The sequence below is a fragment of the Thamnophis sirtalis genome, unplaced genomic scaffold (assembly GCF_051295495.1).
Source record: "Thamnophis sirtalis isolate CommonGarterSnake01/CBP01778 unplaced genomic scaffold, rThaSir2_p1.2 scaffold_7, whole genome shotgun sequence".
NCBI lineage: Eukaryota > Metazoa > Chordata > Lepidosauria > Squamata > Natricidae > Thamnophis > Thamnophis sirtalis.
Genome location: NW_028261387.1, coordinates 45685258 through 45699922, shown reverse-complemented (window position 1 = coordinate 45699922; position 14665 = coordinate 45685258). Strand labels below are relative to the sequence as shown.

The 14665-nt window shown below is 42.6% G+C and overlaps 1 protein-coding gene across 2 annotated transcripts in view; it reads right to left on the bottom strand.

Moving 5' to 3' along the window:
• Positions 1-14665, bottom strand: part of LOC106539161 (uncharacterized) — a 75378-nt gene that overhangs the window by 37966 nt on the left and 22747 nt on the right. The window contains exon 1 of one of the 2 annotated variants that reach the window (XM_087719904.1): positions 4878-5161. The exons of the other annotated variant lie outside the window; for it this stretch is intronic. The gene's annotated coding sequence lies outside the window, so the exon portion shown is untranslated. Of the gene's footprint in view, positions 1-4877; positions 5162-14665 lie in introns of those variants that run through there. 2 annotated transcript variants of the gene reach the window in all.

The window sequence follows — 14665 nt, the reverse complement described above, 5'->3', positions numbered from 1 at the left end:
TACTGTTGGTGAGGCAAGACCGCAGCAGCGGCGAGAAGCAATGTCCCCGGCACTGTGTCTGACAGGCATCTCACATTTATGGCGGACATAAACGTGACACGCCTGTCGGACACAGTGGCGGGGGTGTTGCTTCTCGCTGCCATCGCGCTCCACCGCCTTGCCGCCCGCCTCCTCCGATGAACAATCCTGCTGCCCCGGCCTGCAGCCAGCCCACCCACCCCTCGCCCGACCTGCTCCCTGCTCTCCTCCTCCTCCTCCTCCTCCTCCTCGTCCCCACTCAGTGCTGGGCTGGCTGCAGGCCGGGGCATCAGGATTGTTTGTCGGAGGAGGCGGGGGGGGGGGCAAGGCGGTGGAGCGCGACGGTGGCGAGAAGCATCTCAGATGGAGCCGGGACACCCGGAAGGCAAGCCGGCACTTCGGCATGCCTTTAAGTGCCGGCTTGCCTTCCGGGTGTCCTGGCTCCATCTGAGATACTTCTCGCCGCCGTCGCGTTCCACCGCCTTGCCCCCCCGCCTCCTCATACGAACAATCCTGCTGCCCCAGCCTGCAGCCAGCCCACCCACCCCCGCCCGACCTGCTTCCTGCCTGGACTCACCGCTCTCCTCCTCCCCGCTCGGTGCTGGCTTTAAAGGGGTCTCCCCTCCCCAGCCAGCCAGCCCACCCAGCCAATTCCTCCCACCACCACCACTGTGTCCAACAGGCCAGGTGTCTCGTGTTTATGGCGGACATAAATGCGAGACGCCTGGCCTGTTGAAACACAGCGGCGAGAACATCCCTGCCGCTTCCGTGCTCCGCCGCCTCGCCCCCCTGCCTCCTCCGACCCCACTGCTGTGAAGAAAGAAAAAAAAATACACACACACAAACCTCACAATAAAAAAATTACAAATTAAATTACAATAAATTTGAATCCCCCCCCCTCCGTCCGATCCATCTTTTCCAGCTGTGGAAACTCTCTCAACTCTCCTCTTGTCCGCCCAACGTAAGCGTGCTCAACGTAAGCGTGCTCATAAGGCATGATTCACTGCTCCCCGATCAGGAGGCGGGAGAATCAGTGCCTCTTTTGCATATGAAAGTTTTCGGGTTTTAACTCCTCCTTAACTTTTAAAATTCCTTAGGCAAAAGAGGCCCCGAGTTCTCTGGCCTCCTCCCATAGTTAACACTGAGAGCAGACACCAAGCCACTGTGACTTTGAATCTGGTAGCAACTACCCTGGCTTTAATTATTTTAAAAAAATTATTTAAAATTCTTCCTTTCCCTCAGGAGACTGGTGAGGCCCCGCCTCCCCTGCCTCTAGTGACTGCATGTCCCTGCTGCAAACCCCCAGCAGCCCACCCCTGCATTCAGCCTGTGATGCCAATGAGAATGTGAGAACAAGACAATGATGTTGGGTAAAGGAGCTGTTGACAGATTTCAGAAACTGGCATCATTCTACTGGCAAAACGTTGGCTTTTTTAAAAAGCCAACGTTTGAGATCCATTGAATAAAGAGAAACACACATGTTTCCAGGAGAAACACCCCACCCCCACCCCAGAAAATCAGGTCTGGGACCATCAATAGAAAAGCCATTTGTTTTTTTTTTGCATGATGATGACCTCCCTGTACAGTTCAGGGCAACCTCTTACTCTCCATCCCATACTCTCCTCTGAAGAATCCCTTCTCCTGCAAATCCCTGCCCTGAAATACCTAAGTCACTGCTTGGGAGGAGATTGGTATGATTTGTTACACTCAGGCCAGAATGTACTTTGTGTTACAAATGGCTTTGGTCCAAGGCTCAGAAGCTGGACTTTATTTATACTTTCCAGCTCCAGACTCAGTTACATCCTGCTGTCAGTTATGTATGTCTCCCTGCCTTGCTCTATCTGGGAGAAGGATGACTTGGCCTTTAAAAAGTCATTCATATCATTTAAGGAGGAGAAAGCAAAATGAACCATGTCTGCCTGCTTTCTTTTCCAATGAACAAATCATCAAATTAGTTCTATGAAGAGAGGGAGGAGAACATCCTTGAATATCAATATTTAGGTTGCCCAAATAAGAGAGCAATAAGCTCAGGTAGAGTAATCCTAAAGTGATAGCTGGTTTAATATGACCTTGGCCAACCCTTAAGGTTTTTTTATGCTTCCTTTCCACATTAAAAGGTTTTTGATTACTTTTGATTAAACAATTTCCAGGTGGACCTTTTAGTGTAATGTATGTATGCCGATTAATTACAGTAACTTCACAATGTTTTTAACACAACTCATCAAATGGATGACTGTTTCATAACACTTGAACTGATGTATCTGGAGGTACTTTGTGTGCATCCTATCCAGTGGTGGGTTCCGGATCCCGTTGCAACTGGTACCACATGAACACGCGCATTAAGTCCTTACCTCCAGCTACTTGGCAGAATGTTGCGCGGGCCCTCCATACACGGAAGTGCCAAAGAGCTCAAATACAGGTAAGCAGTTCGGCAGGCAGGTGGGCCCTCTGGAGCACCATAACGGAATGGTACCCGGTGCTCTGGGCAGGCACCGGTACACCTGTACTGGGGCATACCACCTGCAACCCACCATTGACCCCATCGTATCCCAGTATCTGGAGACTATGAGGGTCTGGATGGTCCACAGCAAGCTTTAGATTAACCTTGGCAAGACTGAATTGCTTTGCCTTTGGAGGCCAACCCATTCTAGGACTATGCCATCTTTCATGCTGGACAAGAGGGGCATGCTGTGGGTTCCATCTCTCAGGAAACGATACCTGGCAGGTCCATGGAGGCAAGCCTCCTGCTGTGGTACCTACCTTAGGGAACATTCTCTCCCCACCCCGCAAAATAATACTAATTCCATCCCTTCTTATTTTCAAGAATGTCTCAAGACCTGGTTTTGTCATCAGACCTGGAAGAAGACCAGGGAAAACTTAAGATCCCTATGTTGCATGTGTCTGTATGCATGATATGACTATGTTTAACATGCTTATTGTTTCATACTTGTTTTTTTGCTCTATCCCATCCAGAGTCACTTCTTGTGATATGGGTGGCTATATAAATTTGATTAAATAAATAAATCAGTCCCCATCTTCTACCCAAAAGTTATTCAATCCCTATTGAGCACACGGGGAGGTTATGTTCTTTTTTTTTTTTTGCTTGGCACTAGCCAAAAGGTTTTTGCCTGTTGTAGATTAAATCAATTGATAAAATATTCTTATTGTGATTACAGTGTGGATACGTACCATGCATTTGCAGAGGTAACTGTCAACCATCAATCAATAACCTTAACCTACCCCATTTGGCAGGAAAAAAAGTGTGGGACATGAATGGACATAATCGATTAGTACACAAAATTCTCTGCAGGACAAAACCTTTTTGGCAAATCAAAAAAGGAACAACAAGAGCCAGTGGTAGTTTTAATCGTGTGAATTAGTGTTTTCTATTTTGCGTTGTTCCCTGTACAACTTTGTTTTTAAACAAACTCTTACAAGTTTGCCACTTTTAAATATATTTATTGTACCAAAACTTTTCTGATCATAGCTGAAGATAATTTTTTCTATGGATACACTTTACTTGAAATTTGCATACTTTATTTTTTTTAAAAAATTCTGTAATCATATGAAAATACTGATTATGAAGACAACAGCCACAATAACTCAGTGAAAATCAAGCCACATCAGCCTTCTAGTCAATAATGTTGAAATGTTTTATCTCTAGAGACAGTTCATTTATATATTAATCTGCCTTAGTTAACCATTTGAAAACTTGATTGGCAGGTTTTCATTCTAAATCATCGCTTCTTTCCTATCTCTACACATCCCATAACAACAAAATATTTCACAATGTCATTTGCAAAGCAACAGTTACGGGGTTAACATGTTCCAGAAAACACATCTGAAGTGTGAAGACATAAAATCTAGTATTGCTTTTCTCATGGGCAAATGATATATGGCTTCAAGCAAACCACTGCCATTCCTCTTTACTTCTCCATAATAAATGAGCCATATTATCTTGCAATGTTGTAAGGTAAACAGTGGGGGTGGGGAGGAGGCATGATATGACTTTGCAAAATAAAAGGGCAATTTAAAAAAGATAATAGCTGCAAATAATGCCTCAGGAAATGACTGGGGTTTTTTTAAAATACATTTTATTGAAAGTTTTGCAAAGAACATGAAAACTAACACAAACTCATAAAGAGTAAAAGGAGCAAAGAAAGAAAAGAAAGAACAACCCAGTACTCTCAGTACTTCACTAGACATTCCCTCTTTTTTAAATTCAACTCCTATAGTCCTTGAAGGATGTGGCCAACTTCCCATTCCACAGAGTAACAGTGTTCAGAGTTTCCTAGGGTAACAACAGTGATTGAATTTTAGCCTCTGGCTGAATTCTAATACAAGTGTGTGTGGAATAGGATATATACCTTAAGCCTTTTCAAATGACTTATGGAAGAATAAAAGGCAATGTCACTATGTCCCACTTCTGTTTACACCTTCTGCACCATTTCTATTCTAAGGATACAACTGAATATTTGGGATTTGGAGCTGACTTACTTTGAGCGCAATATCAGAGAGTACAAATAGACTTTACAAATAACTTTAATATATGGAAATTGCAGGGACTATCTGTCCAGGAAGTCCCCAGGAGTTAACACTGACTCAAAGGCACAAAATCAAACCAGCTATGGAAAAATGGAGAGAGGCAAAAATCTACTTATCTGTACATAATTTTTAAGTGAAATAAATTATTAAGACAATCCTAAAGGGTATGGGAAATTTGGGGGAATTTTAATTTAAATCAGGGCAATTGACTAAATTTCATAACTTCCAGGCATAATGAGATTACGGCACCGTCAGCCTTGATCATTCCCAACATACATTAAAATTAATCTGCAGTTTGTGCACATTGTACTTACCGTGAGCTGATCTCAACCACTTTCAGTGTGGTTCTATTTCTATGCTCATAAGGTAGGAGTTCACAAGTGGTTCTGCTGTCAATCACTGCTTAATCCTGAGTGGAGAGCAAATCATACTTGGCTTTTTCTTCCAAATTAGCTAATCGCTGAAAATCCTGTTCCCAGAGCTTCTACCATTCCATGAATTAACAAAGAGCTCTGCTCTCTTCCTCCACTTTTAGTTTCTAGCACCGCATGCTGTTTGTGTGTTTGTTTGTTTTTACAAAAATGTGGTTGGAGATACACTTCTTTAGATGGATTGCTATGGAGGCAATTGCAAAGGAAGATACAGATTTTTAAACTATGAAGAAATGCATGCCAACGTCTCAAAGTTCATCAACCTTCAGATCAAAGAGGCAGAACAAACTGTTGAAAGTGACATTCTAGTAAATTTGGGATTATCTTGGCATATCCTGAGTGTGGCATGGACAGCAGAATGTCTGGCGGGAAAACATGCCTTCGAAAGCACAAATAAATATTACTCCCTTATCTGGGCCAAATGAAAGAAGCAGGAAGATACCGAACACGACAAGCAGTCCCTTCACGATAAAACACTTGCCGGGCACTGTTGGAATTTGTTTCTGAAGCAAGGGAGTGAAAATGCGAATTGGCTTTTCTAAGGAAGAGATTGAGTTGAAGATTAAAAAAAACACTGTATTCCATCAGGATTGGTGTGCTAGCAACGCATGCCATATGAATGATAAAATAACCAGATTCAGCGCATCTCAGGACACCGGGTTAGGACGAGATAGCTTAAACTTTCAAAAGTTCATTTAAATCATTGGATTAACATGAGCAATGCTGAGATCAGTGCACTAAGTTCTATAGTCTGTACTGAAAGTATTAGAAATAAAACCAAGCCATTAGTTGAGCTTGCCTTGCATGATTATTGAGATAAGAAGCAAGTGAAAAGTCAATGAGCTACAAAAACAAAATGTATTCTTAAGGACCAAACTATATGGGGGTAGGCAAAGGAAAGACATTATTATGATCTTTTAAAACATCTGTAAACAGAATAGATTTTGATAAGAAATGAATGAATCAGACTGTGGCTTATATGACTTACAACCATCACGACTGAGCCCCACATTTCTGTTGCTAAGTGAAACATTTTTAAAATCAGTTTTGCCCCATTTGTGACCTTTCTTGTGGCAGTTGTGAAGCAAATCACTGCAGCTGTGAAGTTAATAACACGGTTCTTAAGTGAATCTGTCTTCCCCGTTGACTTTGCTTATCAGAAAGTCACAAAAGGGGATCACATGCAACAATCATAAATATGTCAGTTGCCAAGAGTCTGAATGTTGATCGAGTGACTGCAACGATTATAAGAGTGAAAAATGATCATAAGTCACTTTTTTCAGTGCCATTGTAACTTCAAACGGTCACTAAATGAACTGTTGTAAGTCAAGGACTACCTGTAAATAGTAGGAGGTTTGCCCTTCAGTGGATATATTCCTTCTCTAAGGCTGCCACAGGTAGCATTACCATCTAGCATGTGTGTTACATAAATAATTACATAGCATGCATAAACATAGCCATGGCCATGGGTAGAGTATTTCCAAGAGAGTTTCCTTGCCAGGCCAACCAGCCTCTTGCTCAAACCTCCCAGATGCAAATTTGGGACAACTTTCATCACAAAAACAGGCTGGGGGAAAAGTTTAGACACTTCTCTTTCGGTATTGCAAAATCCTAATCCAGACCAATCTCCTGTTGTGTGCAAAAAAAACTGAGAGCACAGCTGCTGCACGCCAAAGTTTAAACCCCAAGGAGCAACTTATGTATTTCTCTTGACATATCTAGTAATATTTGAAGAAAACTCAGAAATTGCAGCCAGTCCAGAATACAGCAGCACAGGCAGTTATGGGCACGCCATGGTTACCAAGAGCCTCACGGCTTACCAGGAACCTTCCAGGAACAAAGTGCTGGTTATCTCCTACAAAGCTCTTCAATATATGGCCTGATTATCTGAAGGACTATCTGTCTCCATAGTTTCCACTCACCCTCTGTGATCAGGCACAGTTGGTACACTTCAGGTTGCATCATGTTGACATAAGCCACTAGGAGACTCTTTTGAATTGCAGTAGCATAGAAATATGCATAATAAATTTATATAGTTGAATAAACAAACAAACAGAAGATGGGACTAGAAAATGGGCCTTATCTGTTTGTAGCACCTGTCCCCTGGAATGATGTCTTCTCATTCACACACACACACAAACACCATTGCTCTTCAAATGAGTCCTAAAAACTTGGCTCTTTCCTAAAATGCACATCATTTCTACTTGATTTTATGGAAGGGCAGAAACTATGGAAGACACAGTTGCGATGAAACAAACGAACAAGCAAAGAAATGAAATGGTTAGGGGACCTGGAGCAAAAGCTCCAGTCCAGTACTCCCAGCATGCTCTCTTATCCCCAACTTACTGAATAGCCTGGGGAGAGTATTGGAAGGATGGTTTAGCTTTTGTCTCTGCTTTTATAGATTAAAAACAGATAGACAGAATTAACAATGATCCATTATCTTATCACAGTAAATTGTACTCCTCTAATGCTTGAGGATAAAAAGTAGGTATCTATGTATTACTAAAACTCCTGTGTCTGTAACCTTTGATTGGATGAATTGGTGCATCACAGCAGGGCAAGCTCTTTTTATTCAGGTACCTCAAATGGGCTAACTTACAGAATGGTGGGACCTATTACTCCAACAGGAATGAAAATTTTGGAAAGTTCTTGCCATTTCAGCATTGTTGCTCTGCTGCTGGTCATCACTGCTGCAGGGGTCACGTGATCCTCATTTACAATGTTCCCAGACACCTTCCCACAAGTCAACAGAGAAGCCTGGGAAGTTTGCATGGAGAAAGTGAGAGACACATGATGTGGCTGCGGGCGGGGGGGGGGGGGGGAGGGGGGAAGGGAGGGAGGCAGAGAGCAAGGCAGCTGCTTTGACTAGCATTCTTTGTTTAGGTAAGGAAATATATCTGAAAGGATGAGCCAATGGGTCATAGGTTGTCTAGTCGGTACACATACACACACACAAAAGAGGAAAGCGACATCAAACAACTAAGCATTGCTATGGAGAATGTTTGCAATCCTCTGATAAGATTCAGCTGCCAATCCAAATAGTATATAGAATGAGACACAAGCACCAATTTGCCTTCTCCTCACCTAGTATAATGTCTTGGGAGTACCTTATACCAACTCAGGCTAATGATTAATCTCTACTAATACTGTTAATGCTACTGGCAATTAATTTTTAAGGTTTGAAGCAGGAGTTTTTCAAAATAGAACAGAAGAATGTCATAACTGAGCCTAGTGTTTTCTGCATGTGTATTGTGAAGATCAGATATAGTGATACAATCCCAGTTGCTAATTTCCCTGAAATGCAACTTTATCACAAAAATTGAGCTAGTGTTAGTGTTTCTTGTGTGTAAAGGTAATAAAAAGATTGGCCTGAAAGTGCTTTGATAACTGGGTTTTTTTTTTAGATTAAATCCTGACTTGCAATCAAAAACTAAAATATATTTGATATAATGACTATACACAATACTACGTATGTTTCCTTCCAACTTCCACATGAAAAAGACTGTTTGCATAAACTACATTTTCCTTAACAATCAGCATGAGCTCCTGAAAACATCTGTAATGTACAAAAATCAGTTTTCATAAATGAATGAAAATGGGAGGTCATTATCTGCTACAGTTTAGAATTCAATAGCAATTTAGCCTACAAGATAAAAACTATGTTGGATTTTTAGAATACTACTCATCTGAAGTAGCAGAACCAAAAGTAGTTATCAATCAGAATTCAAAAATCCAAAGTCTGTGAACCAAATAAATGCAAGCTCTTCTAGGAGCTACTTAGTAACAGAAATGAGAAAAAGAGTTTATTACCAATTTATTGTTTATATCCAGTCAAAGTTGCTTACCAGAACTTGGGCAAACAGTTGTAGGTCTGTTTCAAGATCAGAGAACTAATGATTAGAATTGTCAGAAGTCCGACATTACAAACCTCCATTAATATGACAGATAAAATTATACATATTGCTTCCTCTTTAGCTTCAGAATCCAGTATGAATACATCCAAAATATCTTACACCTTAGAGATCTTATGGGCAACTTTCTGTTTGGGCTGATTAAGTAAGCATGGAAGTTTGAGAGATATTACCTTCCTCCTTTGGATTCTTCAAATATTAATGATTAATACTTCCTGGGAGGAGAATATGGCCTTTTCTTTCTCAAAAAGACAATCATTCATGATTGAATAAATTTTGGATTACTGTTCTCCAGTATTGAACTTGCCATTTCTGGACATGTTAATGAAATGGGAGTTAAGGCTGGTTGACCTTGCCAAGAAAATAAGATGTTAAAATGGAAGAATGTATTCTTTCTTACTTTCTGGGATTTATTTATTTTACTATTGAGAATAGGATCTTTCTGGACCATCCTTTCCAAGACTTGGGGGCACAGTAGTAGGACTTTCTGCAAGATCCAGAAATTCTGCTTTATGGTGGAACAGGTCTACTCTGTCTTCCATATCTTTAAAAGTCATCCAGGAATTGAGATGAAGAATTATTAGTATGCAAATAATTACAATTCATACCTCTCATTTCCATAGAGAAGTCTCAGGAAGGCAGAGAAAACATTCAGAGCTGCCTAGAAGCAGGTTTTGGATGAACAAAGAAAAACTCAATGTTAATACAGAGAGTATTATTGACTGGAAAAGCTCATGAGTAAAAATGCATGATGAATTTTAGAAAGACCATCCTTCAGTGAAGAATCAATAGTGTTATCTATTAAGAGGTAAATGATTTCAGTGCCAAGGCAACAGTTATCCACTTCATTGGTTCATGCACTGTGGCCCTATCTGAAAAAAGCAGCCCTAACAATGTTACACCTGCACTAGGCACATCATTAGAGACGGCCCTAGGAAGTCATTCAGTGGCCACACACTTGTGGAGTTAAATAATTTGATCTTCTCATGTGTAATGATTACCATGTGGTTACTGTTAAAGAAACCACTGAAGTCCTAAATGGTTTCAATCCAATTTTGAACCCACTTTTCTCCACATCAAATCTCTCATGATCATTGTTGACCATTGGCCATGGAAGTTGTTTCTCCTGTGACTTTGTAAGATAACATATCCTGAGATCTACATTTGGGAAATGCTAGGAAAGAGATTTAACTGTTGGTACAGAACCACTGACAAGCAGGGTATTAGATATAGCTATATACCATACAGGCAGCCCTCGAATTATGACCACAATCGAGCTCAACATTTCTGTTGTTAAGTGAGACATTTGTTAAGTGAGTTTTGTCCCCTTTTATGACATCTTTTGCCAAAGTTGTTAAGTGAATCACTGCGGTTGATAATTTAGTAACATGGTTGTTAAGTGAATCTGGCTTCTCCGTTGATTTTACTTGTCAAAAGGTTGCAAAAGGGGATCACATGACCTTGGGACACAGCAATGGTCCTAACTATGAACCAGTTGCCAAGTATCTAAATTTTGATCACATGATCATGGGGATGCTGCAAAGGTCATAAGGGTGAAAAATGGTCAAAAGTCACTTTTTTCAGTGCTGTTGTAATTTGAATGGACACTAAATGAACTCTTGTAAGTCAAGGATGACCTATACCAGTGATGGCAAATCTTTTTGGCACCAAGTGCCCAAACCAGAATGTGTGTATGTGCGCCAAAGCCCCGGAAACTCAAAGACCAGCTGGCCAGTGCACATGCGTGTGCTGGCCACCTGGTCTCCTGGTTTCTGGTGCATGCATGCAGGCTGGCCAGCTGTTCTTTGCTCACACTGGAGCAAGGGAAACCCGAAGACCAGGTGGTTGGTGCACGCATGCACATCGGCCAGCTGGTCTTTGGCTTTCTGGGGCTCCGGCACGTACGAAGATCAGCTGGCCGGTGCGCATACATGTACTGGAAGCCAGAAGAGCAGCTGTGGATGGCGCGCATGCCCACACAGAGGGCTCTGCATGCCACCTCTGGCACATGTGCCATCGGTTTGCCATCACGGACCTATACCTAATGATTTTTTTTCAACTTGGCAATTTTAAAATGTGTGGATTTCAGCTCCTCCAGTATAGGAGTTGACGTCTTACTAGTTGCTGAAGTTGAAAATCATTGCCATAGATTAAAAAGGGGGAAAAAAGAAAACCTGTACAAGTGGAACCTCTTTCAATACCATAAACCAACAAAGCTACATGAAAGCAGAATCTAGAATTTTTCTGTGCCTAAGTGTATAATTGGCAATGTGTGTGTGTGTGTGTGGGCAGAAGGACAGCTAGGAACAGGACAATAGTATGTACAGTTCTGAACAAAAGCTGTGAAATTACCCAGGAGACATTCAAGGCTGTGATAAGGAGTCCCTGAAACATTACAGAGCTAGCCTGCCATTTTTCTTCCTACATAAGCATGTTTTTGTTATCTATTTAGCATTTGGAATGTTACCATTAAAATAACAAGCCCAGAAATATAAAAACAAGTACACGTTATCAGTTCTGTGGTTTTGTAACAATGGCTGCTTGCTTCTCCCTGAATGCAGTTGATACAAAAGGCTAAAGTCAATTTACAGCACCACAGAAGAAGAAACATTCATTAGGCGCATATGGTCTGTGATGACACAAATCTCCCATATTGATTGCCATCATGCAGCCAGCACATGAAAGTACTCTTTACGTTATCGCCAGTAAATATTTGGGATACAGAAAGCAGGAAACAAGCTTGTCACTCAAGGTTGTTTTTTTTTCCTGAAGGCTTAGGCTTTATGGTTAAAAACGTATCTGGTCATAAATGCAGCCCGCTCCTTGGGGAAATTAAATACCGCGAGTCCTCCTTGCTCACTTCAGTCTTAATGGGAGAAAGAATGCAATCTTAGGCTGCTGCGAGTCATTTTAGTTCGAGTCATTTTAGTTCGTTCTATTAATCCTCAGTGTTAGTACATCCTGTCCCGGTTTCACAGGCAGCAGCGAAAATGCTAGGGATGGGGCAGTTGCACCATGTTTAAAACTGCAAAGAACCCTTCATGCAGGAATGATAATTGAAGATTGTTTAGACCTATCTGTTGTTGCACTTAAATCGTCATCTGGAGCAGCTGCACCCAATGCTTACAACTGGTACAGAATGTGCTAAGAGGCTATGCAAGCTATTGTGTAACTCAGAGGCCCCAACAAGCTGTAAACATGCTGCCTATATCCTCTGACGTATTTGCTTAGGCCTAGGTTTCATTTAGCAGTGGAGGGCAGTGCTGTCCTGCCTCACTCAGTGTGCACAAGACACTCCCTGTTGTAAACTTTCAAAACATAAAGGATTCTTGCGCAAACTACAGCATACTTTCTCTTTCCCCCTCCTCTTTTGGGTTAAAACTTGGCATCCTGCAATACCAGCCTCAGAACAAATATTTTTAGAAAAATGTACAAGGAGGGGGGGGGGAAATTAATGTGCCTGAATGAGGCAATAGTTTATCCAGGCTATTGCAAGAGACATCCACGCTGACTGCTTTAAAGTAGCTTTTTAAAGAATCTTTTGGAGTGCATATATTATCAGCGGAGATTTTTCTGTGGGAGAGAACATATGTCATTCCATCTGCAGGACAGTGTCTTCAGCATACTAATACATATATGATGATATGCAATATGTTCAATGTCCACATATGTGGACCCTTGTATGCTTTTGTCTGTTGAAATAGCGGGCATTTGGTAGGGCATTTGAATGCAAGTGAGAAAATAAAAGATTTAAATATACATTCAGTCCTCCAATCATTCTGGGCGATTGATCCAATCATTATTATCTTCCAGCCTAACCTATCTCATAAATCTCAAAAGGGGACCTACCAAAAAGTAAGGGTGGGGCTTGCTCACCTCGTTTCCTCTTTTCCTCCCCCCCCCTTTCAAGCTGGCTCTCTCACAAAATTGAGAAAGGCTGAACTGGAAAGTTGCAGCCACCCCTATCATTCCTCCCCCGCTTCCCCTCCCTCCCCCCATCATGGCTTTGCAGGAGACTTCCTGGCCCTTGACACTTTATTGAAACATGACACTATGGTGGTAATGGTGGCGATGGAGGGGTGTGTGAATCCAGAGGTACATGAGAAAACAAGGGGAGAGTTGCTACAGCTAAAAACGTTTCCGCTCTGTTCCCCTCGGAACAATTTTTTTTTAAAGTGACACCAACCTGTCAGTATCAGCCTTGGGAAATGCGTTTGAATCCCCCTTACCAAGTTCTTCCCAAAGCTGGGTAAATTATCTAAAATTGGTTAGAAGTGGGTAAAGAAACTTGAACTCATGAATCACAGCAAGGAGCTTTAAATAAGGACTGAAATAAGACTGAAATACTGAAATAAGTAGAGTTTGGGTAATGAAGGAACAAGTTTGGGAAGTACTGCCCGAACCCTTGTCAAAATGAGGACAGTAATGAGTGCCCCATTGCTGAGCTGAAGGGCTATCCATCCATGCTTGAATAGACAGAAACCTCCATCAGCATCAAGTGAGCTGTCATTAGCCTCTTCATTGCTGATCCTCATTCTCACTTCTATAAATCAGATTCCATCCTCTATAGCAGGGGTCTCCAACCTTGGCAACTTTAAGCCTGGTGGACTTCAACTCCCAGAATTCCACAGCTAGCTTTGGAGACCCCTGCTCAATAGGATCAGAAACCTGCCAATGAAAAGAGCCTTCTTCATCACTTCTCCCTTTCTTTTTTCTCTTCTCCTGCTACCCAAACAAAAGTAGCAAAGGAGATAAGACGCCCCTCTGCCTCTCCCTCCTCAAATACAGGAGATAAAGAGGGGGAGTGTGTCTTCTCTCCTTTCCTCTTCGGTAGAGGCATGCCAGCTGAAGAGATTTCCCTTCCCATGGAGGAAAGGAAGTGGCTTTTTAGTTGATTCCCCTCTCCCACAACTCCGTAGAGCTGGCTAATAGCTGCTTCTCCTGGCTGCCTTTCCCACATTTCAAGCATCTTTGAGCTGGCAATGCTGCAATGCTCTAATTTGGGGAAGGGGAAAGAAAGAGAGAGTTTCTCACATGTTCAGAGATCTTCCAGAATTTTACTGAAGGAGTTGTCTAGCACGTCTCCCCTACTTTTAATGTTCTAGCAGCAAACCTGCAGCGGAAGTGGGATATCACTGTGATGACAAAATCATGGCACGCGTGCCACAGGTGGCATGCAGAGCCCTCTCTGTGGGCACGCGAGTCATCGCCCCAGCTCAGCTCTACCATGCATGCACGCGTGCCTCCTGCTGGCCAGCTTATTTAGGGCCTTTGCCATGCATGCACGGCAGGTGGGACGCATGTGGGAGACACTCATGCATGCCTGAGGGGGTCACATGTGCATGCACAGGGAGCATGGGGAGCAGGGGCAGCACGCCCCCCCCGTGGCCCGTTTTTGGTAACAGGAAGCTGCAGAGATGCTTCCTAGGCCCAAAATGGGGCGTGGGGGATTACACATGTATGCGTGGGGGTGGCGGGAGCAGGGGGTCCACATGCATAGAGGGAGGGGCACACAAGGGTGTCATGCACATATTGCATTATGGGGGCAGGGGCAGGCTTTCAGCATGCGATGACCAAAAAGTTAGCCATCACTGGGATATCATATCATGGGATTGCTTTTCCTTGTAGCATTGGTGCAGAATGGCCTCCTCTCAAGGTGCCCAATTGTCTTCCAGAAAAACTGCTGAGTCCATGTTCAGAAGGATTAGGCAATGTGGCTAACAGCTGTCCTAAATGGATGTTGGCAGCAGGGCAGCT